Below are 25,066 nucleotides of genomic sequence, written 5' to 3'. Positions count from 1 at the left end.
GTGTTTGTCTACCATCAAGTGTCACAAAGTGTTTGTCTACCATCAACCGTCACAAAGTGTTTGTCTACCATCAACTGTCATGAAGGGTTATGGTCATCATGGTGTCATTGTAAGGTCATCAGTGGACACTGTGACATGTAACTCATCCAATATTATCAACATTCGCTAATTAGTATCAGAACATAGACGTTTGACCTTTCCAAAACTAAAATAAACATTGAAGTTAAGCAGAATTTGTTTCACTTAAATGGTAATGAGAGTTTCAAATATCACAAGGAATATATGTCTGCGGTTCGAAAACCGACCATAAAACCAAGTTAGTCTAATCAGTGAGGACAGAGGCAAAATATCAAGAGGAGAGGTCTGGTTGACATTTTCAGAAAGAACCATTAACACTATAGACAAAGTGTGTGTAAATTAGTCAATTAAAAAATCGGGTTTGTCCGATGAACCTTAATGGAATTCTCCTAGATCTCTTGTCCGAGTTTAACTTTCATTTCCTCTCGTTAATGAACGTTATGTAATTATAACCGAACAACATTATCGTTTAAGAAGAAATCCGGTTCTTCTATAATACCATCCCTTCTTCTCCTTACAAATGTACATTTTGCATTGAGTTAAAGCAATTTTGCTAGGATCTCCCCGTTTTTTTTCATGTTATTTTTTAGCATAATTGGTTGGAATGCAGAAAAAAATGAAAAGGTCGCTTTTAAAATCGGTATTTGTGAGAGCAGCACAGTGTGTGGAATTCCTTAAAGCCGGCTTCGTACAAATGCAAGCAATATCCGATATCTTAACTTGGTTTCCTGTCTCAGACGACGGATCGATCTTATGTCATATCTATTCACGAGAAGGCCTTATACTTCTCAGCTTAAGGCCATCTCGTGTACAAATATAACAATACATTGATACGACATTTCAAACGATTTTGAGCTAAATATCTCAGAGAAAATAAATATGTAAGGTATAGACATCGTTTTCGACCAACATATCTCCTTATTAATAACAGTAAAGATTTTTTGTTTCAGATGTTCAAAATGGCAAATATTTCCGAGTGACTGTTGATCAGGCTCTAGAAAGATGAGACCGGTAGTATCTTGGAGATGTATATGTACAAAACAGGCAAGCAGCGCTTTAACATGTCATAAAACCCAGTCTAGAACGCACTGTAATATCCGAAAACTCATTTCCTCTACAATGGAGACCATAAAACGTGTGATTATATATCGTCGATTCTGTCATTTTAATTAGGACAAACCTCTCTAGATATAAAAGACACACAGTAAATTGTCCAGCTTTAGATTCTTATGTAACTCTGTGTGGTAATAAATCGGTAATCTTGTCGCTCCTTATCGCGCATTTGCAGTTTGTTTAGATTTTATGTATACTTGAATTGTAAGTACAAATGTGAATGTAATGTTGCTCGTGAGTTATCAACTGTATTACGTCTACATCTACTACAGCAGGAACATCGACTCATGATACAGAAATATGTATCTCAATGACACCATCCTCACCAGTCCTAAAAATGTATCATCAGCATACGATGAAAGCACCTTGCGACAATAGGACTAAAAAGTTACCAAAACAAGTCAGATGACAAAAGATAGGGTTTGTCACACGACAATGTGATATGTGAGCCATTTCCTTCCACACAACAGTGAATAAATACCCTCAGTATATAGCCATTTTCTTCTCATACACGACAATGAAAACTCTCATTGGGAAACCATTTCCTACCACACGACAAGGGATTCTCTCAGTAGGAAACCGTTTTTCCCACACGACAAGGGATTCTCTCAGTTGGTAGCCATTTTTCCCACACGACAAGGGATTCTCTCATTGGGTAACCATTTCTTCCCACACGACAAGGGATTCTCTCATTGGGTAACCATTTCCTCCCACACAAAAAGGGATTCTCTCAGTAGGAAAGCATTTATATTTTGCTACACGACAAGAAGTACATTAGACGGGAAACCATTTTCTTTCTTGTTAGCAAATTATTTCCTGCACCTTATATGGTTTTGGCTTGGTATGTTCACAGCTCACTCGTCACAACCTGTGAATTTTGTAGCCACCAACATAGATTACTGACAACAGTTAACATATCTTTAATGTGGGACTATTAAATTAGCGTCTTTCGTAAACCCTAACACGGATCGACCGCAGTCAGTTGCGAAACAGCCTCCTTCTGTGTAGCTATGAGGAAAATTTACCACTGAATATTGAAACAAAAACGAACATTTGATTTAAACGCAATATTCGTGTAAATTTTATCCATTCTCATTACAATAAATATTACCAAATTACCCACAGCAAATATGCAATTCCACTTTCCCATTTAAGAGAGTAAGGAATATATATGTATATATATACGCCTCTCATCCAATCAAGTCTACGACAATATCTGAAATACATGCCAGCACAGTACAGGGATACACAGTACGGTTTGGGAGGAGTTGAGGAATCAATCCCATTATCCTGCGATAAGATGATTAATAGGATTAATAGCTGAAGATTTCATAAGAGAAAACCCCGATACTCCCTGGACCACTGTATCGCACTAATACAATGAACTATTGGCTAATCGCTCCTAAAATTGGTCTGGGTCATTCTCGATTTTCTAGATCAAGATGAAAATTGTCGTATCCCGTTCCGCTCGCTGCTAATACCCGTCCGACAACATCTGTCGCTGTCATATATCACAGTCTGTTATTGGTTTTAGCCTCACCGTTCCGCTTATATTTGTCACCGTCATATATCAATGGCCGATTTCGTCTAGTAGTTTCGACCTGAGTTATACCCGGATGTCTCGTCATTACTCGTAGCATGTTGACGTAATTGTTCCATAAATAAAAACACACTTTTGTGTAATTAACTTGTCTCGCCTACACATGCATTTCCGCGATCATGATCTCAATGGGGAGACTGACGGTTTTTTTTCGTGCGTATCAAAGCAATATCACAAGACTTCTGTCAGATATATTAAGGATAGCTAATTCTATGGAAACCTCAGGTTGCTCACGATTCGAGTTGATCCAACCAAACCTGATAGGGAGGTACAATAATCCTAATCAGATGGGGAGGTGCACTTACCCAAAATATACCCGAATTTAAGAGTCATATCAATGTCAGGTTAAAGAAGAGCAATGTCTGACAAGCAGAGAAGTATATTTGATCAAAGGAGTCCGTTAAAGACAATGACAAAATCTTAGCATTTCATGTTTCCAGGTAAATCAAATTATAATCTTAATTCTAAAATGTTTATACGTTATGGAGCCAAAGCAACAAAACTGAAGTGATACTTGAATACGGACAAGTGCATCATCCGGTTTTCACGTTAGAACACTTGACTACTTTGCGTAAACGTTTCCTCTGCTACAGCTCCAGATAGGAGTACCGCATAAACACTGACTTTATGGAAGTATGTTTTTCTATTGTCAAGATAGAAAAAATGTTATTTTAAACATGTAAGAGGCCACGGTTCATTATCAGACGTGCTGCAATATTTATTGTCAATACTGGTTGTTGATGTGAATAATTGTCTTTATAGCCAGTTAATGCACTTAGAATGTCTCTACATATTTTCAGTCAGTAACCGTTTATTGGGAAATACTGCCTGCCTGCCTACGAGATCACCTTGTGCGTCCGTAAAACTTCATTCAATATTCATTTTGATGAGGTTAGACTATTTTTCGTGACATTCTGCTGATATACAACTGTATTACAAAATAGTGCCCCATTCACTGTAATAACTTCTCTAAGTCGTAACCTACAGCCTTCATATAATATTCATGCTCCAAGAGTTACACTATGTATAATAGCATCGTGATTTATCACAACCAATTACGGAACATTTACAGTAAATTACCACTGAATTCGACGTATGTCAAACGAGCAAGCAAAAATACAGCTAACCCGTTGTTGTTTTTGTTACGGTAAATGTTCTTCTCCCTAGCAATAAGAATTACAACCGACATCACCCATTCAACTGTGAATTTCTGCTGTTGTCTTATTGCTGTTGATAACGTTTGTCTATATCGATCTACTATGCCAAAAGTCTTGTGTTATTATAAGGCAACATTTTAGTGGTTGTGGTGGTGGTGAGAGAACAGCATCTATTGTCAATATCTCCTATGTTCGGCTTCAGATGTCCATGGAAAGCCAGGGTGCCCCAAGAGCTTTTAATTACTTTCCTTTATCCAGCCTTTTGTTTACATTGCCTGGTTGCTTCTTGAAATTTGAATTTATTTCCTTGGTTCCGGCATTTTCTTTCCCTAACATAGTTTCTCTAGAACTTTTAATTTCTTTCCTTGGTTCCAGCAGTTTCTTTCCCTTACATAGTTTCTCTAGAACTTTTAATTTCTTTCCTTGGTTCCAGCAGTTTCTTTCCCTTACATAGTTTCTCTAGAACTTTTAATTTCTTTCCTTGGTTCCAGCAGTTTCTTTCCCTTACATAGTTTCTCTAGAACTTTTAATTTCTTTCCTTGGTTCCAGCCTTTTCTTTTCATTTGTTTTGTTATTTATAGGTTTTTCCTGTTTCATTTCTTTCGTTTTTGGTGTTTCCAAAGATGTGGTTCCATCTTGTTTGTTGTCTGTATGTTCCTGTGTTGTGATTCCATCTGGTTTGTTGTCTGTATGTTCCTTTGTTGTGATTCCATCTAGTTTGTTGTCTGTATGTTCCTGTGTTGTGATTCCATCTGATTTGTTGTCTGTATGTTCCTTTGTTGTGATTCCATCTAGTTTGTTGTCTGTATGTTCCTGTGTTGTGATTCCATCTGGTTTGTTGTCTGTATGTTCCTGTGTTGTGATTCCACCTAGTTTGTTGTCTGTATGTTCCTGTGTTGTAATTGGATCGGGTTTGTTGTCTGTATGTTCCAGTGTTGTGATTCCATCTGGTTTGTTGTCTGTATGTTCCTGTGTTGTGATTCCACCTAGTTTGTTGTCTGTATGTTCCTGTGATGTAATTCCACCTGGTTTGTTGTCTGTATGTTCCTGTGATGTAATTCCACCTGGTTTGTTGTCTGTATGTTCCTGTGTTGTGATTGGATCGGGTTTGTTGTCTATATGTTCCTGTGTTGTGATTCCATCTGGTTTGTTGTCTGTATGTTCCTGTGTTGTGATTGGATCGGGTTTGTTGTCTTTATGTTCCAGTGTTGTGATTCCATCTGGTTTGTTGTCTGTATGTTCCAGTGTTGTGATTCCATCTGATTTGTTGTCTGTATGTTCCGGTGTTGTGATTCCATCTGGTTTGTTGTCTGTATGTTCCTGTGTTGTGATTCCATCTGGTTTGTTGTCTGTATGTTCCAGTGTTGTGATTCCATCTGGTTTGTTGTCTGTATGTTCCTGAGATGTGGTTCCATCTGGTTTGTTGTCTGTATGTTCCTGTGTTGTGATTCCATCTGATTTGTTGTCTGTATGTTCCTGTGTTGCGATTCCATCTGGTTTGTTGTCTGTATGTTCCAGTGTTGTGATTCCATCTGGTTTGTTGTCTGTATGTTCCAGTGTTGTGATTCCATCTGGTTTGTTGTCTGTATGTTCCTGTGTTGTGATTCCATCTGATTTGTTGTCTGTATGTTCCTGTGTTGTGATTCCATCTGGTTTGTTGTCTGTATGTTCCTGTGTTGTGATTGGATCGGGTTTGTTGTCTGTATGTTCCAGTGTTGTGATTCCATCTGGTTTGTTGTCTGTATGTTCCAGTGTTGTGATTCCATCTGGTTTGTTGTCTGTATGTTCCTGTGTTGTGATTGGATCGGGTTTGTTGTCTGTATGTTCCAGTGTTGTGATTCCATCTGGTTTGTTGTCTGTATGTTCCTGTGTTGTGATTCCATCTGGTTTGTTGTCTGTATGTTCCAGTGTTGTGATTCCATCTGGTTTGTTGTCTGTATGTTCCTGTGTTGTGATTCCATCTGGTTTGTTGTCTGTATGTTCCTGTGTTGTGATTCCATCTGGTTTGTTGTCTGTATGTTCCTGTGTTGTGATTCCATCTGGTTTGTTGTCTGTATGTTCCTGTGTTGTGATTCCATCTGGTTTGTTGTCTGTATGTTCCTGTGTTGTTTGTTGTCTGTATGTTCCTGTGTTGTGATTCCATCTGGTTTGTTGTCTGTGTGTTCCTGTGATCGTTCTTTTTTTCTGCCTTAGCGTTTCCACCGTTCCCATATTTGATATCACAGTTCCTGTTATGCATGATTTCAGTATTTCCATGGATCCTTTTTTTGTGTCTCCTCGATTTCTGTTGATGGATTTCCGTTAGCTTTATCAACATTCTCTCAATTTTTGTTTTTCTCCTGTGTTGTGTTTTCCGTTTCTATTTTACATACATTTGGTTTGAAGAATTGTTTGTTGAAGGGAAATCAAATTTGTATAAATGATGGGTCTCGGCCCCCAGGGACGGGAGGGGCGGGGCCCTTTAAAGGGGAAAGAGCATTTTTTTCAAAATTCTACTTCTCTAGTAGAAATGAAAGTATTTTGCCTAAATTGCATTCATATCGGAGTCGTCTTTGGTCAGAATCAGCTATGGTGATGATACTCTTGGTTGTCTCACAGTGGGGAAAGGCTGCTTCTCCATGTAAAAAGTGCGTTTTCCCTCACAAATTGAGAAATAATCAGAAGTAGTTTCTGAACAAGATATCTGGTGTATTTGTCAAATTATACCATCACAGGCGGCTATGAAATTAAGATAGATACACACTGAAGATACCTCCTCTGTAGGTAGCAGACGCGATCGGATGAACTGTAATGTTACATTAACCGAGCTGTTAAATGAATATTTCATCACGACATCGCTGTGACCCTCCATGAATATGGCCATAAAATAGCTCCTGCTGCTATTACCAATGTCCTTTACGTGAAACATAACATGGGTTATGCTTTCTGGTATTGACGTTTCATTTTCACCAAGATCGTGTGCAGTCATTAACGAAATGGCGGAAATGTTCGCTTTAATTGTACCCTTTTTGGAGGCGAGATCACCAGTGAAAATTTTCTATCCTGTAAATCAAAAGTTAATTTTGGTGTTTGTCTCTATCAATTTATGCAATTAAGGGATTCATAAAGTTTAACTTATGTATTGAATCAAAATATAATGTATGCTAGAAACAACATGCAGGTAAAATATTCCCATACAAGAGCTATAAATACATTGCTTGGTGCGTAATATTGACATTTAGATTCCTGATAACCTGTGTGTATATAGAAACAATACCGACACAGTTTAAATATAATGAAATGGTCTAACAGATCGTTCGAGGTGGAGAACAAAAGAGATGACACACCACCCCCTAGTTCTTCATCACTGTTATGTAGCAACAACAATATATTGTCATTATTTTCTGGATTAGCGTAAGGATATTTTACAACGGTGATGTGTCCAGTCTATCATTACAGCGGTGACCATGTCACGTCTGCACGGGGTGAGTCATCCGCTTTGTCGGTCCAATGAAATAAAGGTACGAATGTTAGCACCGGAATCAGATTGGATTTGTAAATTGCCAGGTTTCTCCTGTCGCCGCACCGTGCGTAGTAATTGTAGGGTGGACGATTTATACCGGAAGTTGGTAATAAAACGCAGACTTGATTTTAGCCTTCGTATCGAGGCACCTCTTATATTATACACTAAAAATACATATATGTGTGTGTTGCTCTCGACAGGGCAGCGGGCGCTCACGTAATCAGTTGGATTTACAGGAAACCTTGGATTTAAAAAAATTGTGTATTGGCGTTTAAATGGCAATACCATAGTAAAAACAGCCTAATATGACTGGATAGCTTAACCCAAATGGTTGATTCGTATAACATTGGCACAATATTTACTTGGATGGTAAACATTATCTTCAACCATCATAATATTCAGAGTTAAATGGAAAAGGAAGAAAGTAAAATATTCAATTGATATAATTTCTAAAATGAAATTTTTTAATATATCAAATTTATTTCCATAGTAAAATCAAAACTTCAAATAACTCACCAAATTGTAGGAAGCGATAGTTTAGTGGCAAAGCATGTCAAATTTACCTACTGATATCATTGTTTTGATTTCTACTGATCATACTCATCAAACCACACCTACATTAAAAATATATGCATAACCGTACACACCGAATATTACAATATTATTCGAAATACTTGAGAACACTTGTGCCCAACCTTTATGTATATTTATAAACTGAGAACACAAGCACATTCATTTTACTTATTAAGGACTGAGTTGAGATATTTACTTCATTTTATTAAGACCTGGTTTTAATCATGAACACTTCGTACTCTCTCTCTGCCTAATTATTTTACAGGAGAACGACACTTTTAGCACTTTAGGTTCCATCCGTTGTGTTGACATCAGAAATATAAACATTCCAGTACATTGGCAGTGATTTCCGCATGATTACAACCAAACCTCCCGATCGTACACCTAGACTGACTCACTCTCGCCAATACTCTAATGGGCTATATGATATACAGGCGTGTCCGGACGTGACCTATCGATTGTTCGCACGTGAAACGTACCTGCATTTTATGTATCCATGACTATTTTGTATCTTTACACGAGGGATACACGAGGGAGCTATAACCACCGATGTGTGACGACCTTTTGTAGTTAAGATTTCATCTTTATCATCATCATCATCATCATCATCATCATCATCATCATCATCATCATCATCATCATCATCGCTATCACTGTCGTCGTTATTCATTACCATATAATAATGTATTTTATTCCTGGCAGCCCCGTGAATCATCAAGGATAACAGGGACTACAGAAACAAAATCAATATCACGTCCGTATAATTACTACATCATGTAGAAATCGTCACATTAAAGCTTTCATAACATTATAAAAATTATATTTATCATGATGGGGTAGTCCAGAATTACAGGCTGGATAATCTTAAAAATTATATTTATCATGATGGGGTAGTCCAGAATTACAGGCTGAGTAATCTTAAAAATTATATTTATCATGATGGGGTAGTCCAGAATTACAGGCTGGGTAATCTTAAAAATTATATTTATCATGATGGGGTAGTCCAGAATTACAGGCTGGGTTATCTTAAAAATTATATTTATCATGATGGGGTAGTCCAGAATTACAGGCTGGGTTATCTTAAAAATTATATTTATCATGATGGGGTAGTCCAGAATTACAGGCTGGGTGATCTTAAAAATTATATTTATCATGATGGGGTAGTCCAGAATTACAGGCTGGGTAATCTTAAAAATTATATTTATCATGATGGGGTAGTCCAGAATTACAGGCTGGGTGATCTTCACCTAGATCACACTGAATGACAACTGGATTCTTCTGTTTTAGCTTCCTTCCCTATTTTATTAGAATTCCGATTCCGTTCTTTAAGACAGCTATCAAGCTTAACCACAACGACATTTTGAAGAAACATTCAAGATAAAGTGGATATCCGAGACAAAACAAATATTTTTTTTATAACTTTGTTTGTGATATCTAAAATGAAAACGGAATTCTCATGGTCTCGTTAGAGGATCTGAAAGGTTTAAAAAGCTGATAAAATTGTATTTACAGTGACGTTTCTTTGTAATCAGTGAACCGTGTACACTAACAGCAGTATAGTAAAACCACCGTTCAATACAATAGTATTGGTGATTAGTGTGACACGAATCTGTACAGCTATAAAACTGTCACAAAAAGTTACACAATATAAAGACAATACTCCTCCATTAACGGACAACTACCTGGATGAGAGTAGAGAGAATTATTTTCCATAAATATTCTATAATTTGAACATCTGTCAAACTTATTGTTCGATAAAAGGCTGTTTAAAGAGGTTTCCAATTGACGGAGTAACAGATAGGATATGTTTTTGCTCTAGGATGGTTGTCTTGGCTAGATATAATATGATCATGACAATGATCTACTAAAAAGTAGCTGTGTAATTATTAAAATCTTCAGGAACAAAAACCTGGTATCCTTATGAATACATCAGGACGGAGCTAATAACTGAGACATACTGGTCCAATACTGTTAGCGGCACCAATATAACATACCCTCCAATAGCCATTATCATCGTACAAAGATCAAATCACTTTAATAGACCTCCTTCAATGGTCAGTGCACATGCAACAACGCCAAGATTGACCTCTCACCCGGACGATCACACAATATCGATCTAACGCCAGATCGATAGAACATGAAATCCAAGACTATTGTGTTAGCAGACATAAAAACTCGCCATAATATTATTTTCTCTATTAACGCTAAGTTTTCCTTAGATCTTGGCGTCTATCTGTACCATTTAATTCAAATATGAATAAAATATGCGTCGATGACCCATCCGGAGATTTCGATCCGGATAACTATACCGCATATTACATTGATGGTTTTCTCTCGCTAACCATAATGAGTTGATTGGTTTGCAGGCTTCATATGAGGGCAATAAACTGACCTCTATGGGCTGGATTTGTGAGTTAATTGGAAATTGGTTGGAAATAAAAGGATTTATTTTATCTTGTTGACAGTATAAATTATTAACCAAGATATGGGTCCAAAGGTCCGGATTCATTAGACTGCCTTCACCCCCTGGTATGAGATGTCCAATAGATGGCGCCATGTAGGAAGTCTGGCTCCCAGTAGCATGACAATGGCTCTGTAAACATATATACTATCATCATGTATCTTAATCAACGGTCATACTGGTCGGGTGGCTCACCCTCTTGGTCTGGTCTATAGTTTGGTATCGCTGCCCTGTTATATTTCGTTTGGTAAGTAAGTTTGGTTCAACCCTACAAGTTTGACATTGTTGGTCTGGTTTGTTTGGTCCGGTCCTGTAAGTTTGACATTGTTGGTCTGGTTTGTTTGGTCCGGTCCTGTAAGTTTGACATTGTTGGTCCGGTCCTGTAAGTTTGACATTGTTGGTCCGGTCCTGTAAGTTTGACATTGTTGGTCTGGTCCTGTAAGTTTGACATTGTTGGTCCGGTCCTGTAAGTCTGACATTGTTGGTCCGGTCCTGTAAGTCTGACATTGTTAGTCTGGTTTGTTTGGTCCGGTCCTGTAAGTTTGACATTGTTGGTCAGGTTTGTTTGGTCCGGTCCAGTAAGTTTGATATTGTTGGTCTGGTTTGTTTGGTCCGGTCCAGTAAGTTTGATATTGTTGGTCTGGTTTGTTTGGTCCGGTTCAGTAAGTTTGACATTGTTGGTCTGGTTTGTTTGGTCCGGTCCTGTAAGTTTGACATTGTTGGTCTGGTTTGTTTGGTCCTGTAAGTTTGACATTGTTGGTCCGGTCCTGTAAGTTTGACATTGTTGGTCCGGTCCTGTAAGTTTGACATTGTTGGTCCGGTCCTGTAAGTCTGACATTGTTGGTCCGGTCCTGTAAGTTTGACATTGTTGGTCTGGTTTGTTTGGTCCGGTCCTGTAAGTTTGACATTGTTGGTCCGGTCCTGTAAGTTTGACATTGTTGGTCTGGTTTGTTTGGTCCGGTCCTGTAAGTTTGACATTGTTGGTCTGGTCCTGTAAGTTTGACATTGTTGGTCTGGTTTGTTTGGTCCGGTTCTGTAAGTTTGACATTGTTGGTCAGGTTTGTTTGGTCCGGTTCTGTAAGTTTGACATTGTTGGTCTGGTCCTGTAAGTTTGACATTGTTGGTCTGGTTTGTTTGGTCCGGTCCTGTAAGTTTGACATTGTTGGTCCGTTCCTGTAAGTTTGACATTGTTGGTCTGATTTCTGGTATTGGTTTATCTTTGTGGTATGTTCCTTGTATCAAATAACATCTATGTACTTTTTGTGTTTATATAATGGTGGATATTCCTGGCTTATTGATATTCCTAGAACCTAACCACTGTTTGTCCAGAATATGCTAGAAATGACAATTCATAACAGTCCCATCAATGATACATGCTCTCTTTACCTTGGTGATGACTAATAAGCGACGCCATGTGAATTAGTCCTGATTAAAACTGGAATTCTGTCGATGAAAAAAAAAACACATGTGCATGGTATCAATCAAATTTCTGACGAACAAATAGACAAAAGAGAATTGGTTGACGACCGAGAGAACCGAACGGTCTGACATCACCGATAACTCCCACACAGGATACACAATGTAAACACTGAATGTATCTAGATAGATTGTTGGCGGGAAATGGGTGGTTTTGTTTACCTACCAGGAAGTGAGTGGTAAACAAGAATTCAACCAAGACACGAGGAAATGTAGGGATCTATTTAGTTCGCCTCTCGGGCGAAACGTTCAATTGTTCGATTCACCTCCCTTGTTCAACCCTTTAAATGCGAGAGATGTGTACGAAAGATTAGCCAATGTTCGATCATAAGCTGTGTTCCTTTTTTATAAAGCTGAAGGAAGGGATACATCCTACAATATCTGACAAGCTTATTAGCCTCCAACTGCCAACATGAATTAAACCGCTGACATTGTAGCTGTGTTCGACTTTATAAAATATTCTGAAATAGAACGGCGTATTAGGTATTGATTACATACTTAAAATATGTACTTATAACCTGTTTATGAGCCACACTGGGTTAAACACTGAAATTAAATGATGATGATATTGGAATTACTAGGAAAACAAGGTAATTTCATTCTGACATAAGGCCTATGCCTTATTTGGAAATCTTTCTGTATCGTCCCCCAGGCCGTAAATTATGTAAACCCGATGATAACAGCACGTAACTGTTGGCAGTGACAAGAAGGGGACTGGAAGTATACACGAAAGCGTGACCTACAAGAAATCTTCATTTTGACCTTGTCCCCAGTAAAATGATATAGTATGAGTACCGTATACTGGCGATGAGAGGATGACATTCGCTGGCTATAGAGACGTGTACCTTAATCGATACATATATAACCCATTAAAATATCATTGTCTTTCTAGGTCTCATTTCACCGCGAATTTTCCTACGACTATGTGTACTTAGATATATAATTGAATTTGCTGTTCCGTGCTCTATAGACAAATCAGATCCGACATGGCAGTCAACTGACAGTATGGAATGGGGTGGCGAAATAGCACCATTCATACAGGAATCAAGAAGACAACGTGACTGACCCACTCTGGTTTCCTGACAATAGTGTATACTAGACACCGTTACAGAAAAAACAGGAATATTCAGAGAGGACCAATCATTTTCATTGTTTCCTTACCAAGGAATATTTAGAAAGGTCCAATCATGTTCATTGCCCTCATGCAAAGGAATATTTAGAGAGGTCCAATCATGTTCATTGCCCTCTTACCAAGGAATATTTAGAGCGGTCCAATCATGTTCATTGCCCTCTTACAAAGGAATATTTAAAGAGGACCAATCATTTCCATTGTCCTCTTACAAAGGAATATTTAAAGAGGACCAATCAGTTTTATTGTCTTCTTAACAAGGAATATCTAGTGAGGTCCAATCATTTCCATTGTCCTCTAACAAAGGAATATTTAGAGAGGACCAATCATGTTCATTGCCCTCTTACAAAGGATTATTCAGAGAGATCTAATCAGTTTTATTGTCTTCTGACAAAGGAATATTTAGTGAGGTCCAATCATATTCATTGTCTTCTGACAAAGGAATATTTAGAGAGGTCCAATCATTTCCATTGTCCTCTTACAAAGGAATATTCAGGGAGGTAGCTTTAAGTACTTATCCTTATAATATATGGACATCAGATTTCTTCCTAAAAACAGAAGTTACTATATGTAATTCATATATTAAAACAGTTCACGCTTTGAGTTGCAATGAAGGAATAAAGGTATTGGGAAAAGCCTCGCCCTTAAATAATGTTCTTTTAAAATGTAAACATCACTTTTTCCAATTTAATGTACTAATAAAGAAAAATTCGTGTAAATGACCAAAATGTGTGTAAACCTCACCGATGTAAGAATTCGTTAGTATTACGGGAACTAGTTACGTACAATCAAATTTCGCGATATGTGACGCCTACTGAAGTTAAGGTCTGAGGTTGCTAATTGGCCCCGGTGGGTGATATTCTAACACCCTAAGGGACATTCTCGTGATCCGAAAGGTCCTCAAGAAGATAGAATTATTGATCTAGTGTGAACAGTTCGGAGAACTTATTAACTATTAATCCCTAAAGGCACTTAGTCTTCGCACATCCTTCGTTACGAAGCTGAGAAACATTAAATCACAACTACGGGAATAGATATTATTTATCTTCCGGTGAAAATTCATGATTAACAGGGTGTTTGTTTTTAAGCACCCGTTATTAATAGCTGTTGTCATCTGATACGTTGCATCTGTAGAATACATACCACATGTCGAAGGGACAAAGGGTCAAGGTCGCAGTTTCATCTGACCGGAAGTCGTGATATGTCGGTATGTAATAAAATATTGTCATCCTCGATGTTAACACAAGGTACAGATATATTCTCGAGAGGTCCTTACGGCGCCACGGACTAAACCATCTCTCCCGCGACGTATGGCATTACAGAAACTGAGGACTTGTATTGATGGAGACGCCATTTGTGATGCCGCGCTTGTCTATTTGACTGGAAAGATTGACAGCTACAGGGAATTTGATCTGCCGAGTGCGACACAGAGGCGATATTATAAAGGAACCCATATATTCTCCAACTAATGGCTCTCGCTATCAGAATCCAGTTTATAAGTCAAAGCATGGCATCAATCACTTCCCTGAATAAATACACTGGGAAGAACATTTATTACGTTATAATCACACGGAAAGGATTCGGTAATAAATTAATATGTCGTCAATATTTTTTATAAGTTAAAATAAATGAGTTCTTATATTGATATATCGAAGCTATCTTTTCACAGAAAGTTTGTCTTCGGGAATTTTATCAAATAATGTTTGGCGAAAATCCCTTTAATCTAAAGCTTTCGGTAAAACCACAAAAAAATTAACATCGAAAAAGGCAACATTTACCGTCGTCAGAAAGAAAATGGGCTCGGAAGCTGTACTGTTGAACATCACTCGGTGATATAGTGAGAAATCCCTAATATTTTGTATGCTATGGGGTCAAGGATCGATCAAGGATTTATACACATCTAAACCTCGGAAAATAATCATATCTTCCCCGGAGACCAACATGGCTACCAAATCAGGTTAATTACGCGGTGGTTCAAATAACAAAACGTAGTCCCCAACAGAATTAACGAACCGCCATTTCACGACCTCCTCATTTGGAATTAATTACAGTGTTTTGTAATGTAAAATCTAGTTGTTGCCTCAAAACATCGTCTCCCGCCAAATAAACGCACTTGTTCATGAAAAATCTAGATGACTTGGTAGATAATCGAAAAGTTTACATTGTACTGAGCCGGTATATGTGCAATGTAAGATTGTGTCATGGCGTGGTATACTGCTTCCCTGTTAAGACTACTATGATATTATATTGTTGTAGTCATACATCTTTCTTCATTTTATTAAAGTCTTTAGCCGCTAGATCAACCCAAACTGTGACGCTATGATTCAGCTGTCACTCATCATACTATATTTTGTACATTAACTCGCAAACCGATGTTACACATAAATGCATGTCCTACAGGTTTCGGGTTCCAAGTCACTTATCTAAAGACGTAATCTCGGTCACATTTCGGTACCGGTATCGAACCGAAAACATATGAATTGGTTACACATGTAAGTGTTCAGAGTTTCTTTTGATCGTCTACAGAAACAGCTTGCTTATCCAAAGTATTTGCCATCGTGGTCCATTTCTTTACATCTTCGGTGCACATTGAGATTTCTCTAAACTATATAGCATACCTCCTTAAACGTTTTTACTTTTACTACTTGATTTCTTCGCTACATAAGGCAGTACATGACCCATATAAAAGACATGCCAAAATTAATGAGGCCCTTTAGACTATATGAACTCCTGATCATGCTTACTTATCAAAGTAAACAGGGATACGTACTAATTATATATTTATGTAAGGTCTTAAATTCAATGGTGTCATAGTCTACTTGTTTTACATCAGTTAAAAGTACCCAGGCTGTTGGGTGTAAGTACTCCCTTGACACTACAGTATCAGCTCTTGTCATTGTATGCAAGGTCATACCTACAGGTACCGTGTCACATATAGGTAACAGTTTACGTATCTAGTCTTATATATGTAGTAAATATACATTAAATATATTATATATTTTCCTAACCCTATTTACAGCTTTAAACTGTTAAATGCTGTATAATTATATATGCTGCTGAAATGCAATAACTAAGGAAATGTTTTATATAGAGGTTTTCACACCAGCAAACAATGCAGACAGGACTATTTGGCGTAACCTCACCATTTCCAACATCTTTTTAGAACAACGTCGAATCATAATGGATATCCGATACCATTCTAACAGCCACATCTAAAACCTTTTCCTCTGATTTTCATTAAAACATTTGGCCGTCTTATTGAAGTCGACCAGTTGATGACGGGGCGGTTGTAACATACTTCCATACATTATATCGATCAGTCTGGTCTGGCTCTGCAGTTATTTTTTAACATGTTTAATGATGTCACCAGGTGCAGGCTCAGGTGAAAATGATAAAGCCTGCTAATTAATATTTAATCAAACACGATTAGACAACTCATCCGTTCATTGATCGATTCCCACACCCAACACAGCGTACTCGGCATTAGGATGGGCGACGGACAACATTTCCGTTTTTGTTTACAAATATCATTCCAAACTTATGTCATTGTCATTTCCGTGGATGTCCAAGCTATCTACTAAGTATACCAATAGTAGAGAGTATGTAACATTATATATTATCAACACCGTATGAATGATATAAAATATTACCCTGAAATGTAAGAGGTAAATATCACACTGTGTGAACTGTACAGAGGTAGATATCACACTGTATGAACTGTACACAGGTAAATATCACACTGTACAGAAGTAAATATCACAAGGTATGTACTGTACAGAGGTAAATATCACACTGTGTGAACTGTACACAGGTAAATATCACACTGTATGAACTGTACAGAGGTAAATATCACACTGTGTGAACTGTACAGAGGTAAATATCACACTGTATGAACTGTACAGAGGTAAATATCACACTGTATGAACTGTACAGAGGTAAATATCACACTGTATGAACTGTACAGAGGTAAATATCACACTGTGTGAACTGTACACAGGTAAATATTACACTGTATGAACTGTACAGAGGTAAATATTACACTGTATGAACTGTACAGAGGTAAATATCACACTGTATGAACTGTACAGAGGTAAATATCACACTGTATGAACTGTACACAGGTAAATATCACACTGTGTGAACTGTACAGAGGTAAATATCACACTGTGTGAACTGTACAGAGGTAGATATCACACTGTGTGAACTGTACAGAGGTAGATATCACACTGTGTGAACTGTACACAGGTAAATATCACATTGTATGAACTGTACAGAGGTAGATATCACACTGTATGAACTGTACAGAGGTAAATATCACACTGTATGAACTGTACAGAGGTAAATATCACACTGTATGAACTGTACAGAGGTAAATATCACACTGTATGAACTGTACAGAGGTAAATATCACACTGTATGAACTGTACAGAGGTAAATATCACACTGTGTGAACTGTACAGAGGTAAATATCACAGTGTATGAACTGTACACAGGTAAATATTACACTTTATGAACTGTACATATGTAAATATCACAGTGTATGAACTGTGCACAGGTAAATATCACACTGTATGAACTGTACAGAGGTAAATATCACACTGTATGTACACAGGTAAATATTACACTGTATGAACTGCACAGAGGTAAATATTACACTGTATGAACTATACACAGGTAAATATCACACTGTATGAACTGTACACAGGTAAATATCACACTGTATGAACTGTACACAGGTAAATATCACACTGTGTGAACTGTACATATGTAAATATCACAGTGTATGAACTGTACATATGTAAATATCACACTGTATGAACTGTACACAGGTAAATATCACACTGTATGAACTGTACACAGGTAAATATCACACTGTGTGAACTGTACACAGGTAAATATTACACTGTGTGAACTGTACACAGGTAAATATCACACTGTGTGAACTGTACACAGGTAAATATCACACTGTGTGAACTGTACACAGGTAAATATCACACTGTATGAACTGTACACAGGTAAATATCACACTGTATGAACTGTACAGAGGTAAATATCACACTGTATGAACTGTACACAGGTAAATATCACACTGTATGAACTGTACAGAGGTAAATATCACACTGTATGAACTGTACAGAGGTAAATATCACACTGTATGAACTGTACAGAGGTAAATATTACACTGTATGAACTGTACAGAGGTAAATATCACACTGTATGTACTGTACAGATGAAAATATCACATGGTATGAACTGTACAGAGGTAAATATCATACTGTATGAACTGTACACAGGTAAATATCACACTGTATGAACTGTACAGAGGTAAATATCACACTGTATGATCTGTACAGAGGTAAATATCACAAGGTATGTACTGTACAGAGGTAAATATCACACTGTATGTACTGTACAGATGAAAATATCACATGGTATGAACTGTAGAGAGGTAAATATCACACTGTATGAACTGTACACAGGTAAATATCACACTGTGTGAACTGTACAGATGTAAATATCACACTGTGTGTACTGTACAGATGAAAATATCACATGGTATGAACTGTACAGAGGTAAATATCACACTGTATGAACTGTACAGAGGTAAATATCACATGGTATGAACTGTACAGAGGTAAATATCACACTGTATGAACTGTACACAGGTAAATATCACACTGTATGAACTGTACATATGTAAATATCACACTGTATGACCTGTACACAGGTAAATATCACAAGGTATGTACTGTACAGAGGTAAATATCACACTGTATGATCTGTACAGAAGTAAATATCACAAGGTATGTACAGTACAGAGAAAATTTCACACTGTATGAACTGTACAGAGGTAAATATCACAAGGTATGTACTGTACAGAGGTAAATATCACACTGTATGAACTGTACACAGGTAAATATCACATTGTATGAACTGTACACAGGTAAATATCACATTGTATGAACTGTACACTGTAAATATCACAATGTATGACTGTACACAGGTAAATATCACACTGTATGAACTGTAACACAGGTAAATATCACACTGTATGAACTGTACACAGGTAAATATCACACTGTATGAACTGTACACAGGTAAATATCACACTGTATGAACTGTACACAGGTAAATATCACATTGTATGAACTGTACACAGGTAAATATCACATTGTATGAACTGTACACAGGTAAATATCACATTGTATGAACTGTACACAGGTAAATATCACACTGTATGAACTGTACAGAGGTAAATATCACACTGTATGTACTGTACAGAGGTAAATATCACATTGTATGTACTGTACAGAGGTAAATATCACACTGTATGAACTGTACATATGTAAATATTACACTGCGAACATAAAGTGACGAGTCTGTCCTTATTGCCGGTCGTGCGCTTGTGTCTGTGCATGTCATGCATTTCCATGTGTTCCATGCATACCCTAGCTCATATAATGTATTAATATGCGCCTTAGCATCAAATATGAATCATGTATGTCTGGGCGCATGGACTCGTGTTTCTAGCCGTCTTAAATGTTTCCAGGAACGCTCACTCGTTTATTAGAAGGGAATATTTAAAAAAAAATGAAAAGCACGTACAATCTTTGGTCCTCGGCTAATTTTCCGTTGGTGTGTTGATCGTTGTCTGGCGATATATTTTAAACTTGATTACAGATAGCAATTGGGAGATAACCTTGACGGATTGGTATATGATACCTCTAATGTGCTCGTTAGTATTTACGTTTACAGGTATAACAGGCGAGAACCCTTCCTGTGACATAATAACTATAGATAGTGTCTATCTTAGACACTGTAATGTCATGAGATAGTGTGGCCCGTTATAGAGGTGATCTCAGACGATCGCTTACCATTATTCTATTGTCGGTTTCTGGGACTATCTGGGGCACATTTGTCTACAGACATGAGCGATATACAACTGTAAATGCTGAACAGGTCCATCACAAAGAGCATTTCCCTTTTGTACCTCTAGAACAAGTCTTTTTATCGTCATTATCACATACCATGGAAACACTTCATACGACAGCTGTCAGACGCCATTTCAGTAGTCGTAACCATACTCATACGTTAACCCTAATCCCAGATTAATTCTTTGAACAAATAAAGGAAATAAAAGTACATCAAAAATCATTTGTCTTTGTTTACAGTAACGGAAGGGTGTCGCGGGTCTGCTAGGCGGATCCTACATCATAAGGGTTTCCCCACTAGTGACATCGTTAGAATGTCCTCATACAGTTGGGTACTATTTGACCCAGTTTGTTGTAAAACCATTCAGACATCACCTTTGATTGATTTACACCTGTATGCAGGCGTACCTGAGAGTACCTGTAATGACTAGAGAACATGATCGATCTACAGGTATGACTAATACTGATCGCTGATCGATATATCACCTTAGTTGCTCACAAGGCGGTGTGTATTTATCACAGAATCGGTACAGAAGAAACGCAGCATGTGGAAAACTGAGCATTTCGAGAATCAATCTTATTTAATTTCATTGAAGAAATACACAATTCCGAGGGATTTCCGAACATCATTCATTCAAGCATTTTGCACTCCCTTTTTGTATACGTACGCATGCTTACTGCACAAGCGTGTTTTACCTATGACTAAACCACATCGTCAATATTACATGAGAAACGTGTTGGCCCCTAAAATGTTAGCTCAGCACTATCACGGTTGTGTCTGAGCTCAACGAGCACCTGTATTTTCCCCAGGACAATTTTGAACCTAACGACGATAACCTCCACCTCATCCACTGTTAGTCTATGTAAACATGTAAACATACAAACTGTCGTGAACATCTAATTAAAGCTACTTTGAGGGGGACATCGTCCGACACACGACCACGAAAGTAAATAATTAGTAATGTACTATATATATATATATATACGGTCACAAGTTAGGCGCATCAAGGCATTACGTTTAGTCACATGGCCAGTCCTTAGAGATGTGTTCGTTACTCACTTTTATTGGTAATGTTTGTGACGGGGAATGTATTTATAGTGACACATCCAGCTTACCTAAAACAATAAACGGGGTATTCAGTTCTGGATCGGGACGTTAATCACTGCACGTATCTACCTGTAGTCCTCTTACATACACACAGGAAACAGTCATACAGCTTACTCTCGTGTTAATGACAACTCCAACTCTATTTCTATGATTCTATGATTTTGTAACTTTTGAATGTAACAATATTTGTCTGTTGTAAGACTGAAGGATATCACTCTGCTTAATAGCGTAATGAAACCATGTTTAAGACAAGAGGATACTGAAATATAACCAAAACAATATGCCTTTCTCAAATTCCATGAAACAATGGCGAAATGTTAAGAAATGAAAGATTTACAAGAAAAGCTTTCATTTCTGAACATTTTGCAATCGACGTAGTTACAGCTGATTCATCAGGCATTAAGGATATCGTGAAATTTGCAATCTGGACGCGATTGTGACAGAACTCTTCCATATAACTTAGAAACTTTGAAGTTTTAGTTTGTACGTCAACAGTTGCAGAAATCGCAATATCTGAACCCCACTCTTCAACATTCAACACCGAATCGACTGTCCCTTGGTGAACTAAATGACAGTGTGAAATACACCAATTATAGGGAAACTGTGATACTAATGTCACATAGTGGTGATCGGTCCTTAGTGGTCACATTCCCAGTACAGTTTGAGTCTGGTAAGCGGTGGACACAATGGAGTGATGGAATACAGCGGGTATTTCTTGTTGTACTAAACATTGGACCACATATCTATATCTGAACTCGGAGAACTTGACAAGAGTTTTGTATCTATTGTCCAAGAGAGGGGCATGGCTCCCATAGGCATACCAATCAGGATTCGGAGAACCCAACAACACGAAGACATTACCAGGCAAGAATTCAGCCAGTCTCTTAATTCCATCTTGAAGGTTACCGTTTTATCACAAATTCATATACTCTGAAAGAAATCACACTCTTTAATAAAAACAATTATTCTTACTTTTAATAAATTTGAATATTTTCAAGGTCATCCCATCACATTATAAACATTTTCCATTTCAACGTTACTTTTTCTGGCCTTGTCTTTCATAACTCTTCTTCTAAATCAGCACGTTCACATGAATCACATAAAATCATTCAAATTCATAATGGTGAAGAGATGTATGCAGTCCGAATAAGAGCTGTCATTACAAAAAGCGGAGATTTTCAAAAAGCTTTGAATGTTGTATTGTAGTGTATACGTAGAAAAGAAGTATAACATCAACATTTTCAGCAACGTTCCATTGTTTTCTGAAACCTTGGTTGCGACCTAGTGACAGACAGTTGTGACCTTAAACTACCTGTATCGGCATACCTGTCACTAATTGTAACGGAAAAAATCGATAATTCTCTCCTAAATCATATTAAAAAGTGGCACACATTTGTACAACATACAATAGCCTTTGTCCTAATTCCGACTGTGTGTCTTCCTATCTCCAGATTGTCGTATTATTTACCGAGCACGTGTCAGAGAGCAGATGGTAGGTACTCCAAATAAACAATAAAAGTCATCCCATGACACTTAATATGTGTAACTATTGAACAAATCATGATATCATTTCCTAAAACAGAACAACCACGCCACGCCATTATTAAGAATACGACAGTATTTATGAAATTATAGAAATAATATTCTTGTCATTTACAAATCGGTGAAATAACCTGACCACGTAGTTTTAGCTGAATGTGGTCTTGGTATTTGCTATGCTTGGTGTGTTTAATCATTCTTACAGCTGTTACATAGAGGGGAGTGAAACCGACTGCAACTAGTTATGTGTGCGTCACACATGAATTGACACGTACAGGGATACACGTGCATTACCTTTGTTTTCATTACACGTGCATTAACAAAAAGGTGCCTCGAGAAACGGATCAACAAGACAAAGGAAGTCCACTATCTGGTATTACCAAATACAAATAATAAAATGGGGTTGATATGAAACTGGAATTTGGTCAGAAAAGAAATGTTTATTTGAAATTAGTTCGGTCTGTAAAATACTCTCAGTATGAAACACTCATTGTTATTAACAGCAAGAAAGTCTCGGTGGTAATGCTTTAAGGTATGAATGTTTCATTTGAAACATTTTCATTTCTCTGTCGAACGATTTTGAACCGTCGGGAATTGTCACGGTTATAATGTTCTATAGATTGTATTGTACAAATGTAGCTATGTTTTATATACCAGGTATCTACATTCAGCTACATTTGTTCTTTCTCTAGTCCTGTTTATTTTGTAATTATTATCTTGTGTAAGATCAAGGACATAGTGAGGCTATTCGGGACGTGTGCAGCTTGGTTGGGTATAGTACCCGGAAACAGATGTGACCAGTCGCCATTGAAAGAGTTATATCACAATGAACGGTGCTTCGTTACCCTTGTATAATGTCTAACCGTCATTCCAAACAACAAATACATAATCTTACATCCGTAGATACAAGAATGACAGGGAAGAGCTCCCGGCTATGGACCGTAAACAGGGTTATGACAAATTGAACCCGGACGATTACTGACGGTATCAGTCATATATAGGTGTTCGGGTAGGTGTTGTGCGACATATGTACAAACCACTTAAGATTGTGCTATGATTTAGAACAATACGAGCTATTTAACATGGGGACGGTAGAACAACACACGGTACTAGCAGAGCTCTACGGTAATATTGTCCTAAGTTTGAATGATTTTTCAATATCGTTCATGGTTCTATGTATATTTGATGGCTTAACCTATATAACTTGACTACTACTGGAACTGTAAAGTAGACCGATACAAATACGTATCCACAGCTTGATACCCCGTGTAAAGTAGACCGACACAAATACGTATCCACAGCTTGATACCCCGTGTAAAGTAGACCGACACAAATACGTATCCATAGTTGGATACCTTCTGTAAAGTAGATCGGTACAATACGTATCCACAGCTGGATACCTTATGTAAAGTAGACCGGTACAATACGTATCCACAGCTGGATACCTTATGTAAAGTAGATCGGTACGATACGTATCCACAGCTGGATACCCCTATAAAGTGGATCGGTACGATACGTATCCACAGCTGGATACCTTCTGTAAATTAGACTGGTACAATACGTATCCACAGCTGGATACCTTCTGTAAAGTAGACCGATACGATACGTATCCACAGATGGATACCCCTGTAAAGTAGACCGGTAGAATACGTATCCACAGCTGGATACCTTCTGTAAATTAGACTGGTACAATACGTATCCACAGCTGGATACCTTCTGTAAAGTAGACCGATACGATACGTATCCACAGATGGATACCCCTGTAAAGTAGACCGGTAGAATACGTATCAACAGCTGGATACCTTCTGTAAAGTAGACCGATACAAACACGTATCCACAGCTGGATACCTTCTGTAAAGTAGACTGGTACAATACGTACCAAAGCTGGATACCCCTGTAAAGTAGACCGGTACAATATGTATCCATAGCTGGATACCCCTGTAAAGTAGACCGATAGAATATGTATCCATAGCTGGATACCTTTTGTAAAGTAGACCGGTACAATACGTATCCACAGCTAGATACCTTCTGTAAAGTAGACCGGTACAATACGTATCCATAGTTGGATACCTTCTGTAAAGTTGATCGGTACAATACGTATCCATAGCTGGATACCTTATGTAAAGTAGACCGGTACAATACGTATCCATATTTGGATACCTTCTGTAAAGTAGACCGGTACAATACGTATCCACAGCTTGATACCCATGTAAACTAGACTGGTACAATACGTATCCACAGCTTGATACATTCTGTAAAGTAGACTGGTACAATACGTACCCCAGCTGGATATCCATTATCTACAATACATCTGCTGTGCGCGTGTATAACAATACAGGGATATATCACGCATTTACATATATGGTAACGTCGCACGTTCACCTTTCCACACCAAAAG

General features: G+C 37.7%; 1 protein-coding gene across 1 annotated transcript in view; it reads right to left on the bottom strand.

The window, feature by feature from the left end:
- Positions 1-25,066, bottom strand: part of LOC132555697 (hillarin-like) — a 70,286-nt gene that overhangs the window by 43,787 nt on the left and 1,433 nt on the right. The window lies entirely within an intron of this gene.

The sequence above is a fragment of the Ylistrum balloti genome, unplaced genomic scaffold (genome assembly GCF_031769215.1).
Source record: "Ylistrum balloti isolate Yb309-2 unplaced genomic scaffold, AGI_CSIRO_Ybal_v1 Utg370510, whole genome shotgun sequence".
Taxonomy (NCBI): domain Eukaryota; kingdom Metazoa; phylum Mollusca; class Bivalvia; order Pectinida; family Pectinidae; genus Ylistrum; species Ylistrum balloti.
Note: the sequence above shows the minus strand (reverse complement) of the source record. Positions and strands in the feature narration are given on the sequence as shown.